The sequence below is a fragment of the Vespa mandarinia genome, chromosome 1 (assembly GCF_050613455.1).
Source record: "Vespa mandarinia isolate Hongniang chromosome 1, ASM5061345v1, whole genome shotgun sequence".
Classification (NCBI taxonomy): domain Eukaryota; kingdom Metazoa; phylum Arthropoda; class Insecta; order Hymenoptera; family Vespidae; genus Vespa; species Vespa mandarinia.
In genome coordinates, this window is record NC_140810.1 from 6,620,001 (window position 1) to 6,637,500 (window position 17,500).

Below are 17,500 nucleotides of genomic sequence, written 5' to 3' on the forward strand. Positions count from 1 at the left end.
TCACACTTGATCGTTATAAGTTTATCGTTAAATATGTTTATTTATCTTTTTTTTTACTTTTTCTTTTGTTTTTTTTTTTTCAAAATAATCTCGAACTAAAAAAGTATAGTTTCTCAATAATTTTATCATTAAACTTTTACGAGAGATATAATTTGATTCTGCGAAATTAATTGGAAAAATGTTCGATCGATAAATATGAGTATACGATGATATTTACTTTAATTAAAAATGAAATACTATTAATAAAGATAATAACGATTAAATAAATAAATTAATTAAAATTAATAAGATCAACTAATGAATTGTTACGAATCAAAGTTATAATTGTCAGATGGATACCATTTGTAATACATGCATATATATATATATATATACATAAAATTAAAAAGAAATTTATTCAATGAAATTTTTTATTTGTTAAAAGATTATGCAATTTAAATTGAATAATATTGAGCGACAAATAGAACAATTAAGGAATGATTCTTTTTTAACAGAAAAAAAAAAAAATAGTTAATTAGAGCACGTACGGTAGTGTTAACGTAAATTTCTTAAGCCCGTTAATAAAACATTCTCGAATCGAGCGCAGTAGTGGGTTTTACGTAATTGCGTGTACTCATCGTGAAACTTGATTTTCTCATTAGCAGGAGCACGTCAACTATCACGTACGTACTTGAATTATCGTTTCTGTCAACCGAGGCACCAAGGTTTATCTTTATGAAACATTATCATCTCGTCCTTTCATTTAACTTTTTCTCTATACAAAGGACGATTAATGGATTCGTAAAAATTTTCAAATGTTTATAAACGCTGTTTAAACAATATCGTTAATTGACTAATTAAAGAATATGACCTGTGAAATGTTTCCATCGAAAATATACTTTTTTTCTTTTTCTTTTTTTTTTTTTTTTTTTTGATTATTCGCGACGATCTTTAATACTTTTTCTTGTTCGGCTTTTTTTCTTTTTTTTTATTTTATTTCGACGATCACACCATGAAGATAATAAATCTTCCTTTTTCGTGATATTCTGAGTAATCAATGACGTTTTTCTTTTTTTCTTTTTCCCGTTCGATCGATCTTCTGTTGAAAATAATTTATTATTTATCATACTTTCTTTTTCATCAGAGTTTTATACATTTGTTCTCGCTCTTTCCTCAAAACGATTAAATACCTTTAATTTTAATATCATTACCAAGATAAAGATATCTATCTATCTATCTATTTATCTATCTATCTATCTATTTATAAATCTTTTTTTCTTCTCTTATTCACGATTCTTAGTTTTCCTCTCGATCCTTTCTCTAACCGAGTTCGTTTTTCTCTTACTCACGAACGGCACAAAGTGCCGTAATATTCTATCGTGATGGGGTTATTTTCGTCGTCGTTCTCCTCCGCAAGGAGCGGACAAAGATATGAAAAAGAAAAGAAGAGAGCAAACCGCCGAGGATTCGCGTGAGTTTCGCTCTCATTGCATTGTCTTTCTCTTTCTTGTTACATGCTACACACACACACACACACACACACGTGAGTATATATCTGTTTTTCTTTTTCTCACACATCCTTATGGCCAAAGGAATAACTGGATTTCCAGGGTAGGAAGGCGATCGGTCGAGAATATGCACGTTTTGCACTTCTCTTTTCTTTTCGAGGAGCTTCACAATATTCTGTTTCTCTCTCTCTCTCTCTCTCTCTCTCTCTCTCTCTCTCTCTCTCTCTCTCTCTCTCTCTCTCTCTCTTTCGTACAAACCTACGTAAGATTCTTTCTTTCTCTTTCAGCCTCCGGCCGGTACTTTGAATCGCTTCGGTACTTCGTTTCGCAAACGAGAAAATGGATAACGTAAAATATAGGTTGATATAATAAGCATATGTATGTATAATATATATGCTCGCTATATTACTTCTGTGTTATTTAAGTAGCTAAATACAATGTCCGTTATCTATACTTTCGTCTTACATTCGATCTATGATCCGATCAATATTTTTCTTTTCGATTTGGAATAACGTTCAGACGATTTCATCTTTCGTTTCTATCAAGAGAAAATATATTTCTCGTACGAGATCATAGTCATTTAAACTGAAAAAAGAAAAAAGAAAAGCAAAAAAAAAATAAGAATAGAAAACAAGATCTTGCTTATTTCTTTGAAGCGTTAACCATCATTTCCTTTCTGAAATATAATTTTCAATATTTTCTTTGAAATTTTTAATTACGAAAACTCATTGAAAATATATCTTGGAATGATAAATTAATTGTCAAATAATTTCTTTATACATTATTTAGTTTTTTTTTTTTTTTATACGAGATAATTATTTATCAGTGAAAAATATCGAGGAAAGAAAAAAGAAAAAAAAATAAAAAGGAAAAAGAAAATGAAGAAAGAAATATAAAATGATCCAGCAATAGCTGGGTATCACGTTGTTTTATTAAACGCATCCTTGGATAGTTAATCGTGTTCTCGAATAAAAGAAACATCGTGATCTCGAGACAAGCGTGCTCGTGATCTTGCGCGGCTCTCCTAAGTACGTCATCGTCGATGGTTTGTTGCACGTGAGTGCACTCTCGTTATTTAACGCTTACCTATGCTCTATGCATTGTCATTCATTTTAAGGCACATTAGTAAACTCGCGATTCAAGCTTTTGAAAGCGAGGAAAAGAATAGTGAAAACGTAAAAAAAAAAAAAAAAAAAAAAAAAATAAAAAAAAATGGATAGTAAAAGAACATAGAAAACATATTTCTCAAGTTTTACTTCATTTTTCATAACAAAATTAAGTATTAATTTATATCTGAAGTATAAATTATACTCAGTGTAATATAATGTTCAAGTTTTATATTTTGAATAACATATTTTATTTCTTTTTTTATTTTTCTTTTTGTTTTTAAAACCGAGAATAAAGCTAAATCGTAGAAAATTAAAAAATAGGTAATGTGTACGTAAGTAAAAAATGATAATATAACAATCGTTATTTTTTTAGGAATTCCAGCAAAATTAAACGCTAAAGGTCGCACAGTTCTAAATAAATATTATTGAGTTTTCAAGACTGCGAATAAGTTTACGAGAAGGTAAGGAATGCTAAGTGATATTTGTATGAAGCTACGAGACGTTATTTGATAAAGATAAAATTCTATTTTTATGGATGTATTTCATGTACCTGAAGAATATCTCACGAGATCACTTCTTCGTGATTGATAATTTCATAAATTAAAAAATAAAAAGAAAAAAAGTAAATAAATAAAAAAAACAAATAAATAAATAAATAAATAAATAAAAAAGAAGGAAAAAAATCATTATTCTAATATCGTTCACGATAAATCAAATTAATTTCTAATCGTCAATGTTTCTAATTAACATATTCTTTCTGTTGGATACCCTAGGAATTCTAATCGCAGGAATAAATCTTTTCAACGATTTTCCCTTTTCTATCGCGATTAAGAGATAAAAAAAATTCTATCGCGAAAAGAGTTAGAAAGCTAACATATTCGTATAAAACTTAAATAAATAATAACTTTCTTATAAAACTAAATAACATTCGTATAAAACTAAACTATAAAACAAAAAATAAACTAATTATATTCGTATAAAAAAAATAATGTTGATTGGAGATTCTAATGAAGTAACATGACAGAGAGAAAAATGTCGAAAGTATATAATTCATAGCTCACAATATCCGTTACAATTTCAAATAGACACACACATATATATATATACATATTGTATGTGTGTTCAATAGTAAACAACCCTTTCGACGATTTTAATTATGTATTTTTCTCAATTTCGTCTGTCTGGCTCTCTCTCTTTCTTATTTATATTGAATCGACTTGAAAAAAGAACCGTACATGTAAATATGTATTTTGAATGGTAGATGAGACGTCAGTGGTTGCGTTTGTGATGATGACGCGTTTTCACTTTCCATGCTCTCGAGGAATCACTCCAACTATGATTCTCTCTCTTCCATTCGTTCGTTCATTCGCTCGGGTTAACGTTCGATAGTCGCGAAGGCCATCGCATTATTGCCAGCTGACTCGAGCGATTCTTTCCAAGCTCTTTGAATCCTACGATGAGCGACGGCAAAGAGACTAAGATAACCGTGCTTCTTCGTATCAGGAATATTCTCTAATAAGTAGTCTAAACGAACGTCATTCTTTTTGTGTGTTCATTTTTCCTATTTTTTTTCTTTTCCTTTTTTTTTTGTATAAACAAATGATTTATTAACTTACGTTGTGTATAGCAATTTGTTTAATCGTCATGCAAAAGTGACGCCTGTAAAATTTGTCTCCATTTGTGTCTAAATATATTGCCGCTAAATATATCGATGATTTTTTGAATGAATAAAAAATATTTAAATAAAAAAGAAAAGAAGAAAAAAGAAATATTACTAGTACTACTATTAATATTAATATTATTATTATTATTATTATTATTATTATTATTATTATATAATGACTGATTCACGGAATACGTGCAAAAAGCCTGTCAATTATCTTTGAACGTTCTTGCTGTTTGTTCGTCGTTGTTAATTCTATTTGGAGGAAGAAAAAAAAAAGAAAAAAAAGAAAAAGACACTTTATCTATCGATTTTTCTTCTCTTTGTTTTACATAAACACAATAAAAATATACAAGGTGAGTAAAAGGATGAAGAATAGAAAATAAGATAAATGAAATAAATAAAAATATTATAATAAATGAAAATTCAAAAATAAATGAAAACGAGTATGTGTAAGATTTAATCTCTTAATCGTTAATGACGACGATAATTTTCCTCATAGAAAGAATTCGTCGATCTCTTGTTCTCTCCTAACAATTGATTCTCGTCATGTCCGTCGCGTAAACAGATTTGACGAATTTAAATTGGCCGCGTGTACGTGTGTAACTCTTAGCGAGAACGAGAAAGAAAATATCTCGAGAGTGCTTGAGATTAACGTTCGAGGTTTGAAATAATTAAGCTCGTTAACGAAGTCGAGTGCTGTTTCTTCGTCTCTTCTCGAGTTTCTTCTAAGATAGAATTTACCGTTTACATTGGGAATCGTAAGAATGTTTATTGAGAGACGACCTCTAATCGAACGAGATGAGAAAACAAATTTTTCTCTGTCTGCGTTGTCAAAGAAAAAGAAAGAAAGAAAGAAAGAAAGAAAGAAAGAAAGAGAGAGAGAGAGAGAGAGAGAGAGAGAGAAAAGAAAAAGTAATAAATTATTTTTTCCGAAGAATCGACAAATTTTTCAACAAACGAACTACTTTCGAATATTATATTTTCAAACAACAAAATCTTTTTCAAAAGTTAATTAAACTTATCACTATACACGTATATTGACTTTTTCCAAATTTATTTTAATCGAATTATAACACTTTGCAATTCGAAATTCAATGAAACTTGCTGACGAATATGTTTATCGATATACACAAAAATATGGGAAAGAAGGAGATAGATAGATAGATAAATAAAGAGAGAGAGAGAGAGAGAGAGAGAGAGAGAGAGAGAGAGGGAGAGAGAGAGAGAGAGAAAAAGAAATATATTTGAAAGAAATATATTGCTGAAGCAATAAAAAACCTAGTAAAGTATTATTAGAATCGTCGATGGGATTTAATTTATACGACGATTGATTCTAATTCCTTCGAAAATAACACAGGCTAACCGGTTTTCTAGTCTATTAATAGAAACTAAAATCTCTCCATTCGGTCTCGTTCAAATTTTTTACCAACTAGATATCTCCATTTTTTTTTTTCATCTTTACTTCTTTTCTTCTTCTTTTCCTTCTTTTATCGGGAAGATAACACTTGGGGCTAAAAATAATCGTCGTTGCTTCGTATGATATATTTTTTTTTCTTTTTTCTTCCTTTTTTTCTTCTTCTTCTTTTTTTTTTTTTTTAACGTCTCGAGGTCACAATTCCAAAGAATTCATTTAAACATTCGTGGATTTCATCGATAATGGAGCACGGCACCAGATTAAGTTCGTTGCAAATGGAAATTATTCGTGTGTTTAACTTTTCTTTTTCTTTTAATCTTTTATAAAATAATTTTTATTAATGTTTAAAAATTAATTATATGTTATGTGTGAAACTCATATATGAACTTGTAATTAGCTATAATTATACTACATTAAGTAATATAATTTATACTTATAGCGAACATTTAGATACAAAATGACGATTAATTTTTTTTAGCAAAAACAATAAAATAAAAAATTAATTAAGAAGTATACGTGTATCCATGACTGTGTAACGTTTTAAAGTTAAACGGTGTTATAAAGGATTCTAGATTTTTTTAGTGTCACTTCTTATTTACAAGAGAGAGAGAGAAAGAGAGAAAGAGAGAGAGAGAGAGAGAGAGAGAGAGAAAGAGAGAGAGAGAGAGAGAGAAAGAGAGAGAGAGAGAAAGAGAGAAAGAGAGAGAGAGAGAGAGAGAAAGAGAGAGAGAGAGAGAGAGAGAGAGAGAGAGAAAGAGACGAAAAGATCACGGTCAGCTAATGTCAACAGATCCCGTCTTAACGGTACATCCGCATGGCACATGCGAATATTTCAGAAAAAACGATCTTCCTCGAATGCCAATCGATTATATATATGTATATAATATCTATATATATATATATATATATATATATATATATATATATATAAATATATATATATATAGATACGTAATATTAACGAATTATCCAGAAGGAGAACGATATTATAACTTATAAATTCAAAGCGATTAAAAAAATAAAATATCGGAAATGATTGATCAAGGTCGGATGATCGATTTATTCAACGTACACACGAGCAAAGTTTTAAATATTATTTTGCGAATTCGCAAAAGCCCGAGTATGCAACAGTAGAAAATTTATGCAATCTTGTTGGAAATTCATGAATTACGAATTTTTTTCTGATATTTTATTGAATTTTTACGATAATTATTATTCAACAGAAATATTTAAATAATTGTACACATATATATGTATTCATGTGTAACGAATTATAGAAAATTTATATTATTAAAATATTATATATATGTATACATATATTTATAATAAAATATTAAATCCATAATACATATTCACGCAAATGTCAAATATCGCAATTCGTAATTCACAAATCTCTTCAACAAAATTACACAAAATTTTTCACCTTATTGTAAATATATATTTTATTATAAAATCTATATATATATTAGAGGGACCGGAAAGTAATGTCGTTTCTGCGCATGTCGATATTTGATTGTGATTAAAAATAAAAACTTGTTAAAAATTTATTCGTTTGAATTTAATTTACGAAAGCGATATTACTTACCGATCCCCCTAAGATATAATTGAAAATTTGAAGATATATAATTAAAAAATTATTATTAAGATACGTTTATTCGGAATATGAAAATTCTATGTTGCAACGTTTTCGGTTATATTGTGATTAATGTAATTAAATAAGAATTTATTAAATTGTTAAATTGAAAAGAAATATTGGACCGCAGGAAATGAAAGTAACTCGGGCCGGGCTCGTTTCGAAAGAACGAGGAAGCTCTTACGAGGAAACTCGGTGCACGCGGAGCCACGCGAGTCATCGGATCGACGTAAATCAATCTCATAGTGGCTCTCGTAGGTCGTTAGTGCCGCGAGAAAGAATCTCGATAGAAAGCCTCTTACGTTCCTTCGTCTCGAGCTTATCTCTCCGTTAAGTAAATCTCTGTTAAGAGGTCGAAGGCACGAATACTTCGGATTCCAATGTTGCTCCTTTCCTTCTTCTTTCTTTCTCTCCTCCTCTCCGCATCACTCACTCTCTCTCTCTCTCTCTCTCTCTCTCTCTCTCTCTCTCTGTCTCTCTCTCTCTTTCTTTTTCTCACTTTGCAAAGAAATTGAAAATTTTCAAACATTTCTTAACAAATAATTGCATTACGATATATACACACACTTAAGAAATCTTTATTATTTTTTAACAAATAATATTCGTTATTATTCGAGAAAAAAATTTAGTAAGTGTAATTATATCGTTAATTATTATAATATAAAAAATATTGCACGAAAGATATAAGACGTATACGAGGATTTATATTAAAATTCAATGATAATAATTTAATCATTAATTATTGTAATGTTATTAATAATTTATAATTATAATTAATAATTCATAATAATTATAATATAATTAATAATTAACGATTAATTTATTCTCATTGGATTTTAATAATATAAATCTTTATTTAGATCTGATATCTTTTTTTTATAAATTTTATTTTGAATAAATTAATCAAACATACCTATTGGACATATAATACATACATATAAATCTTGTTATTAGCGATAACATTTATTTCTCATAATCGTGATAATTAATGCGTTTTAACGAATGACCTTTCTATAAACATTTTAGAACTTTGATATTATTAGAAATATTGACATAAGGGAAGACCTATGATTGTTAGAAAATACAACAAAAGAAATATCGATCTTTCTTACACGATCGTGTATTCCTTTTTCTGAGAATACAAAAAAGAAAAGAAAAAGAAAAAAAAACAGAAAAAAAACAAAAAAATAAAGAAAAAACGAAAAAAAAAGAAAAACAAATATATAAGAAATATGTAAAAGAAGCTATCAATTCTAAGAAACACGTGCAGTTTCTTATGTTCGTAAAGAGAAAGAGAAAGAGAAAGAGAAACAGAAAGAAAGAGAGAGAGAGAGAGAGAGAGAGAGAGAGAGAGAGAGAGAAAGAGAGACAGAGAGAAGGAGAGAGAGAAAGAGAAAGAGAAAGAAAATCTGCGTTAGGAGGAACAGTCCTCGAATTCCATGTAGTCGATGAAGTGGAAGAAAGTCGGGAAACCTTTATTCTTTGGAGCAGCAGTAAGACTAAAGTTTATATTCTCTTCTCACCGACACCATCAACTTGTATTGCTTACTACGTGTTTATGAAGATATTGAACGCGTAGCTTGACGACGAGTAAACAGATACGAGAGGAAACTACCAATGTTTTCTTTACCTAATCATCACTCTACGAGGTGTACTTTTAATTGAAAACAACGTTTCGAAAATTGTCCTAAACATCATTTTATAACAAAAAACAACATGGTTTTCAATAAACGTAATTTCTATGTTCTATTATAAAACGATACAAATGTTAGAAATGTAAAATATTTATATATATATATATATATATATATATATATATATATATTACGAAGATATGAAATATTATATTACGCAATATAACATTGTTCAAATGTATTTAGACAAATATGAAATATTTGTAATATTTGCATTATTTCATTAATAAAACGTTATTAATTTAATTAAAATCTTTATATGTTAATGAGATTATCATTATTTAAAGATTATTTTAAATTCGAGTAAAATTGCCGGTACCATTCACGAAATTGCATAAAAGATATCGAAGATGTGATAATATAAAAAAAAAAAAAAAAACCAGAAAAAAAAGAAAAAAAATAAAAAATAAAGAATGTACACGATCGAACGACCTTGAATTTGCAGCTGAAAAAAGAGAGAGAGGGAGAGAGAGAGAAAGAGAGAAACTTGTAGATCGACGAACCGTCCTGCAGAACGATTAAACGTCGAAGAGTTATCGCTCGTTAAGCTACCAAGCAAATAGAGTTTCTTGACCGTGAAGTAATAATGCTCGAAGGAGATCGTTGCGCCTTGTTAAGATTGTTAAGCACGGAGTTCTTCGTCGGACTCGGTACGTTCAGTTGTGTCCTCACTGATTTTGACGCCAATGTCGCATGGATTTGTTAAAAGATAAAAACAAAATATATATATATATATATTTTTTTTTTTAAATTCATTCGCGAACTAATTTATGTAAATTTATTAAAAACAATCCAAGTATATATTTCGAAAAATTATTGGAAAAATTATATCAAGAATATAATATCAAATTATCATATATTATAATTAATTATAAAAATAAACGTTCTTTTACGATAATATAATAATTAAATAAAGAAATACATTAATGAATTGCAACGAGAATGATTTCGTAATAACATTGGCACCTATCGATGATTATTATGTTAATGATGACGTCAAATATACAAATATCGGTAAGATGATCGTTGAAAAGTGATATAATAACGAACGTAGTACGTAATCCATCGCGATAATCATCCTCCTTTCATCGTGTTCGAAATAAAAATCACCTGTTAATCGTTCTTATCTTTGAGCAAAGCCAGACGAACGTTCATTCTTGAGACGTAACATACTTAAAACTCGAGTGGAAAAATTTCAAACGTGCTTTAAGAGGAGATTACAAAATCCAATATGAAATTCTTATGCAAATATTGTTTGCATAAGAATAATTTTTCTTCTTCTCTTTCTTTTTATTTTTCTTTTTTTTTCTTTTTTTTTCCAGGATACTATATTGTTTCACAGGCAGACATGTAAATAAGTGAAAATTAAAAATTATTTAATATATTATTAGTATTGAATATATAATTATTCAAATAATTATTATATATTCCTTTTTTTATACTGATAACATACTAATAATGATAATAATAATAATAATAATGTACTAATAATTATTATAATGATAATTATTAATACATTATTAGTATAATAATAATAATGAAATTTCATATTACTTATTAATAATGAGCATTACTCTTTTTCTAAATAGTACCGTCTATTAATTTTTGTTTTTTTTTAATTTTTTTTTTGACATCGATTTAAATTACATTTATTCATAATTATTCGAACAATAAAAACATACGTTCAATAGGTCGACGATCAAATTGCCAAGCTCTTGTCAGTGTATGATTACACACAAACATATATACACAGAGCCATCGCCCTGTCGAATACAATTCAAAGTGAACTTCAAATATTTACGTCTCGCCTCATTTCCAGGTATATACATGTACATGTATATATACATACCATACATATACACATACACATACTCATACACATACACATATACATATATATATATATACATATGTAAAGTCCGGAACATGTGACTCTCGAGAGGAAGCTTACAATTATACAAAAAAAAGAAAGCATGAGAGTATAAATCTTCAAGAACTTATTGTTAGACCAACAATAAAACATAAAGGGAGAGAAGAAAAAAGAAGAGAAAAGAAAAAGAAAGAAAAAAGCGCGAGGTAGATAGATAGATAGATAGATAGATAGATAGATAGATAGATAGATAGATAGATAGATAGATAGATAGATAGATAGATAGATAGATAGATAGATAGAGAGAGAGAGAGAGAGAGAGAGAGAGAGAGAGAGAGAGAAAGAAACAAAAACACAATCAAGGATAATATCCTTTTCTTACAAACTAGAAAGAAGATAGATAGATCCAATAGGCTAGAGCTTTCACTACGAAGTCGAGAGGCCTATCGAAGGAAGAAATCGAAGTTGGCCGAGAACCAGGTCTAAAAATAGCTTGAGTGCAAAGGGTTAAAACCGTGAGAAAGCATCCGAGAGCGCGTGCTCGTGGCATCCCGATTCGAATTTCTCGATCGGAGGAAGAAGAAGAAGAAGAAGAATAAAAGAAGGAGGAGGAGGAGGAGGAGGAGGAGAAGGAAGAGGAGAAAGAAAAAGAAGGGAATGAGAGAAGGGAGACAGAGAAACGGAAGATAAGAAAAGAGAGCAAATCTGTATGATCTCGAGACGATCTCGAGACGACGACTTCGAGATATCTTTCCTAAAGCGAAAGAAAGAGATAGGGAGAGGGAGAGAAGAAAGAGAAAGAGAGAGAGAGAGAGAGAGAGAGAGAGAGAGAGAGAGAGAGAGAGAGAGAGGCGGCAAAGTCGAGCGGATGTATCGAGTCGAGTGAAGTCGCGTGGTAGCGGAGTACGAAGATTCTTTTCTTCTTCTTCTTCTTCTCCTTCTTCTTCTTCTTCGTTGGACGTGCCATGACCGTGAGAGAGAAAGAGGGAGAAGGAGGGAGAGAGAGAGAGAAAGAGAGAGAAAGAAAGAGAGAGAGAGAGGAAAGATGATGATGGCGGAGAGGAGTATACGAATGGACGCGACAAGGATGGACAGATATAGAAGACGAAAGAGAGAGAGAGAGAGAGGAGAATATGCTGGCTTCAAGTCGATGGACGAAGAAAGAAGAGAGAGAAAGACGAAGAAAGAGATTGGTGAAGGAGAAAGAGAAGAGTGTATATCGAAAGAGAGGGAGAATGGAGAGAGAGAGAGAGAGAGAGATAAAGAGAATAACAGAGGAAGAGAGATAGAGACAGAGAGAAAGAGAGAGAAAGAGAGAGATAGGTAGGGTGCGCACACGGTTCTCTGTTACCTGCGACTCGTGGCCGTGTCCAGCATGGTAATCCAATCCCGCGGATGAAAGAGAGTGGAGTGCTTCGTCGATGTGTGTTTCGTCGTGGACGGTTATATATGTGTTAGTGCGCGCGAGTGTATATATTCGCGAGGGCTCAGAGGGAAGCTCGGTAGGCTACCTCGACATCCTCGCGAAAAAGTCGGCGAACTTGGTCCTCCTTCTACTCCTTCTCCTCCTTCACCTTCTCTTTCTCTTTCTCTGCTCTTCGCCGGAAAGGAACGATAAAGAGAAAGAGAGTGAATATTAGAAAGAGTGAGATGGACGATATTACTCGATGATGGTTTACGTTAAATAACACCAGCAACAACACCAGCGTGTAACACTAGATTCTCTAATTTATTAATGTTGTACTATATTCCTTTATTTCTTCCTTCTTTCCTTCCTTCCTTCCTTCCTTCCTTCCTTTCTTCTTTATTTTTTCCCGAAATGACGTTTATTTGTCGTTATATTTAAGTGTATCTGTTTATTTATTTGTTGTGTGCCATATGTGTGTGTGTGTGCGTGTGTGTGTATGTGTGTACGATGTACGTATACGACGCGTGTCGATGGATATCCGATGAAAATCTTCACGAAAAAAAAAGAAAACAAACGATGTAGCACTCACTCGCATAGGCGCGCACGATCAACAGAGTATCCCTAGTCTCTTCTTTTTCTTCGTTTTCTTCTATTATGATGAGGAGGAGGGAGAGAGAGAGAGAGAAAGAGAAAAAGTATGTGTGTGTGTGAGAGAAAGAGAGAGAGAGAGAGAGAGAGAGAGAGGAGAGAGAGAGAGAGATGATGATGATGATGATGATGCGGAGAAACAAGAAAGAGGAAGCTCTTGTACTTGTGCGCGCGCGTACGTTCACTTGAAAGGAGGAGAGAACGCGGAAGAACGCGGCCTCGGAGCCGCGAAACTTCCAACTCTACGAGGAAGATGAAAATTAAGAAGAAGAGGAAGAATAAGAGCACAGCATTAAGAAAAGGAGAACGTTGCTCTCCTTTTATCTATCTATCTATGTATATAAATATATATATATATATGTATATATATATATTTTTCTTTATTTCTTTCGTTCTCTTAGTTTCTTTTTGTTTTAGTTCCTTCTTTCTTTCTTTCTTTCTTTCTTTCTATTAGGTCCTCTTTGGAAGATATTCTCGTACCAGCCAACAAAACGCGATCGCGTATATTATCGGACGATTCGAAGGTCACGAGGTCGAGCACACTTGCTTGCGATCTATCAAATCGATTCGTTGCTTTTTCGGTGACTTGTCCTCAAACGTAACACTCCTTAGGATTACGTCGATGACGTACTTGGTTCGTTTTGACAAAATTATACCGACGATTATAACGATCGGATTGACGAGAGAAAACGACGATGACGATCGTCCCGATCGAAAAAAAAAAACAATTGCTCAAGAAACTCAGATACGACCGCGCTTTAGCAGAGGCCGCAACATACTGAAGCGAACACATGATCGCAAGGGGGCTAGTGCCGTCTGCTGCCGTTCAGGTGGCGCCACTGCGACTCCTCTGACTTCTCTCGAAACACGATCGAGCGATCGATTTTTACGCGCGGTGATCCGAAAATCAAAATTTTTCCTCTGGACTAATTTTCGTCTTTATTTATTAATTTTTTTTTTCTTTATTTTTATTTTTTATTTTATTATTTTTCTTTTCTCATATTCTTCCATTAATCTCGATTTATTAATTGTAATTACTGTTATTAATTACCATGAATTTAATTTGTATTTATTCCTATTTATTAATTTTAATTTGTTTTTATCTTACTTGAAGTAAATATATTTTTTATGTTTGAAAATATGAAATTTGTGAAATTATGAAAAGTTATATATAAAAGTCTTCATTTTTTAATATCCGAATGTAATCCTCGTGTAAATGTTTCGTTTTTTTTTTCTATCTTCGATGATGCAAAATTTCTCATATATATTATTTATTAATACATTATAATTATTTTCAATTTTTATTTATTTATTAAATACGTATGACCATAAATGTTTTTCAGATATCTCTTCGCAAACTCGTCTTGATCGTTTTGATAGAAATTTATTAAATATAATTAAATGCAATGACTTTATATGTCTCGTTTAATTATTTCCTCTGAATTTAATATATTTCGTTACTATATATTTTACATTTATCTTTTACATTTAATTAAATATGTAAAGTTATTTTCCTTTCCTATTTTTTTTTCCTTTTTATCTAATTTAAAGAGAGCCTGATATTTCTATAAGGATAATGATAAACATCTAATTGATTTAAAATTGGTTCTTCATAGAATTAAGTTTCGTAGTTTGAGAATATATTTTGATTTTTTGTACTTTCGATTGTAAGTATCGTATAAAGGCCATTTTCGGAAATAGAATGAAAAAGAACTCAATATTCGTTAAAAATTCAATAGTAAATCGATTTTTAAAAATTTACTTTATAAATAAAATAATTAATAAATAATTATCAATAATGTATCTATAAACGGTGAACCTTTCGCCGTAATTTCAAATAAAAAAAAAAAAAAAAAGAAAAAAAAAGGAAAAAGAAAAAGAAAAAACAAACGCATAAATTTTAATATCGAAAACAAACGAAATAGCTCATTTTTAAAATAAGCGAGAACTCATTAAAAACAAAATTTTGTTTCTTATCGCGTAGATATACCAACCGCGATATCGCTGCACGCTTCGTTTCTTTTTGGCCTTATTTTCGTATATTTTTGAAACTTACTCAGCTCTTTGGTTTCTTTATACGTGCTGGCGTAGAACGTAGAGAGATAAAGAGACCAAGAAGATTCTTGTCGGATGTATTCGCACGAACGAGCACGTGTACCGAAGATGTCATTTACGCTCTTAACTGTTTGCAAATCCATAGTCTGCTCGAATGTAATCTTATTTACGAGTCGAAGTTAAGCGGACTAACAGTGTTTGCTTAGTTTCCGTCGACGAGACCGAAGATGCGTTTTCGATTTCTAGTAGCGTAGAAATGTATATATGTACGTATATTAAAATATGACGAATATAGGTATGCGCATTTAACATCGTTAAATTTGAATTTTTATTTTTAATTATTAATCTTTAAATTATCAATAAACGTAATCAAGACGCAAGATATTTTAATAAATTTTACAAAATTTTTACATAAATTTCATTTATTCAAATAAACTCGTCATACATATTGATTGCCATCAGCTAATAGCACTGATAACGATCAACGAGCCATGACTCCAGTAGGTTTGTTCGTTCGTCCTTAATGATATCATGTTTTACATGTACGCGTGTGTCTGAAACTGGAGAACACCATAGCTGGTAATTTACACGAATCGTTTTATCTTCATATTACTCGAACTTGTTCTCGTAAACGTATGGAGGGAATGGTAAAAATCAATGAAGTCGAGTGAAAATTATTCGAATAAAATGTAACTTCTGTTCGCCCTTTTGAAAATACACTGGATGAAATAATTGATAATTAAAAATCGACGAGAAAGAACGTTTGACTTCTATATTTATGATTAGTATATTTCCTTCGACATTATGATCGTTATAAATTTTCTGTTAACTGTTTCATGATCTTATCTTCTCTTGTATAATGTGTTGAAAGAGTATATTTTTACAAAAAATATAAAAAAGAAAAATAACAAGAGAGACAGAAAGAGAAAGAGAGAGAGAGAGTAAGAGAGAGAGAGAGAGAGAGAGAGAGAGAGAGAGAGTTCTATAATTAACATTATCAGTGATGATATATCTTTTTTTTGTTATTAATTTAATTGTACTTTCTCCGATGTCACGATCATTGTTATATAAATTTCCAATATTTTATGATCTATTTTCTCGTCTAATGTATTCAAAGATAACAATTTTATGAAAAATAAAAATAGAGAGAGAGAGAGAGAGAAAGAGAGAAATAAAAAGAGTGAGAAAGAGAGAGAGAGAAAGAGAGAGAGAAATAAAAAGAGAGAGAAAGAGAGAGAGAGAGAGAGAAAGAGAGAAATAAAAAGAGTGAGAAAGAGAGAGAGAGAAAGAGAGAGAGAAATAAAAAGAGAGAGAAAGAGAGAGAGAGAGAGAGAGAGAGAGAGAGAGAAAGAGTTGTATGTTTAATTTTGTCCCTCGTCACATTTAAAAGCAATGAAAATGAAAGTTTTTTGAATTACAATTGTTCGAATCAACGTGACTCGGAATTATTCACGAAAATATTAATTATATAGTAATGTCGCAAATACATTACATACGAAGAGAACTTAGCAACAGTGACGTCGCATAAGAGACGTATAGAAGCGCCGATTGGCCGCTGACGCTCCTTATCTTATCTTTTTTCCGAGTGTCAACACGAACGTTCTTCTCGATGCTACGATGTGCCATACGAGTATTAACGTTGAGCGCTCTTGCTTGTGGATATCGCCATATTTCCCGCGTCTATCTCTTTCCTTCTCTTTTACTCTCTCTTTCTCTCTCTCTCTCTCTCTCTCTCTCTCTCTCTCTCTCTCTCTTTCTTTCTCGTACTCTCTCGTTATAGAACACAGTGTGTCTTGTTGTAGTATTTAAAATTGAGAAATGTTTCTCATTTCCAACGATTTTATCGTACGTTACCAAGTCTTAGGAAATTAAAAGAATATTCCTGATTTAATAATCCCTTTTAAACATTATGGATTATTATATCCGTTAAAAACATCGGGAAATGTTTTTCATTTCGGACGTTCGTAACCATTCGTGTCGTTAATAATAAAGGATGAGAAAATAAAAAGAAAATTTAAGATTTCAAATTGACTTTAAACATTATAGATTATTATATCCATCTTATGCATTTAAAAAATCTATCTTATGTCAAATGATTCTATATTGTTCGTTAATAAGATTGATAAAATAGAAGGAAAATCTGTTTTAAAAGATATATGATCTACTTTAAACATTATAAATTATGATACATTTTTAATAGCAAGTAAATTGTTATTGATGATGGAATATCGAAGATATCTTGAAATTTTAAACAAACTCAAGAAAATCACTTTAGAAAGTGGCGAAATGGAATCGAAGGAAGTTCGTTGCGAAAATAGCATCGATCGATAAATCAAACTCAAATGACGATTCTCTTTCTCCCTCTCTCTTTCTCTCTCTATCTATCTATCTATCTACCTGTCTATCTCTATCTTTATCTCTCTCTCTCGTAAAGCGTACGTGTCGAATCGTGACGAGTTTATTTTGAGCCACCTCTAAACGCGCATATCTTATGTAAAGTAACCGCATATGCGTGG

At 30.9% G+C, this 17,500-nt stretch overlaps 1 protein-coding gene across 8 annotated transcripts in view; it reads right to left on the minus strand.

The window, feature by feature from the left end:
- LOC118447044 (receptor-type guanylate cyclase Gyc76C) overlaps nt 1-13,698 on the minus strand; it is a 73,826-nt gene extending 60,128 nt beyond the window's left edge. For 2 of the 8 annotated variants that reach the window (XM_035878456.2, XM_035878446.2), the window contains exon 1: nt 12,225-13,698. The gene's annotated coding sequence lies outside the window, so the exon portion shown is untranslated. The remainder of the gene's footprint in view (nt 1-12,224) is intronic. The other 6 variants (XM_035878449.2, XM_035878448.2, XM_085656706.1 and 3 more) reach the window with 6 other exon arrangements.
- Between the last annotated feature and the right edge of the window lie 3,802 nt (nt 13,699-17,500).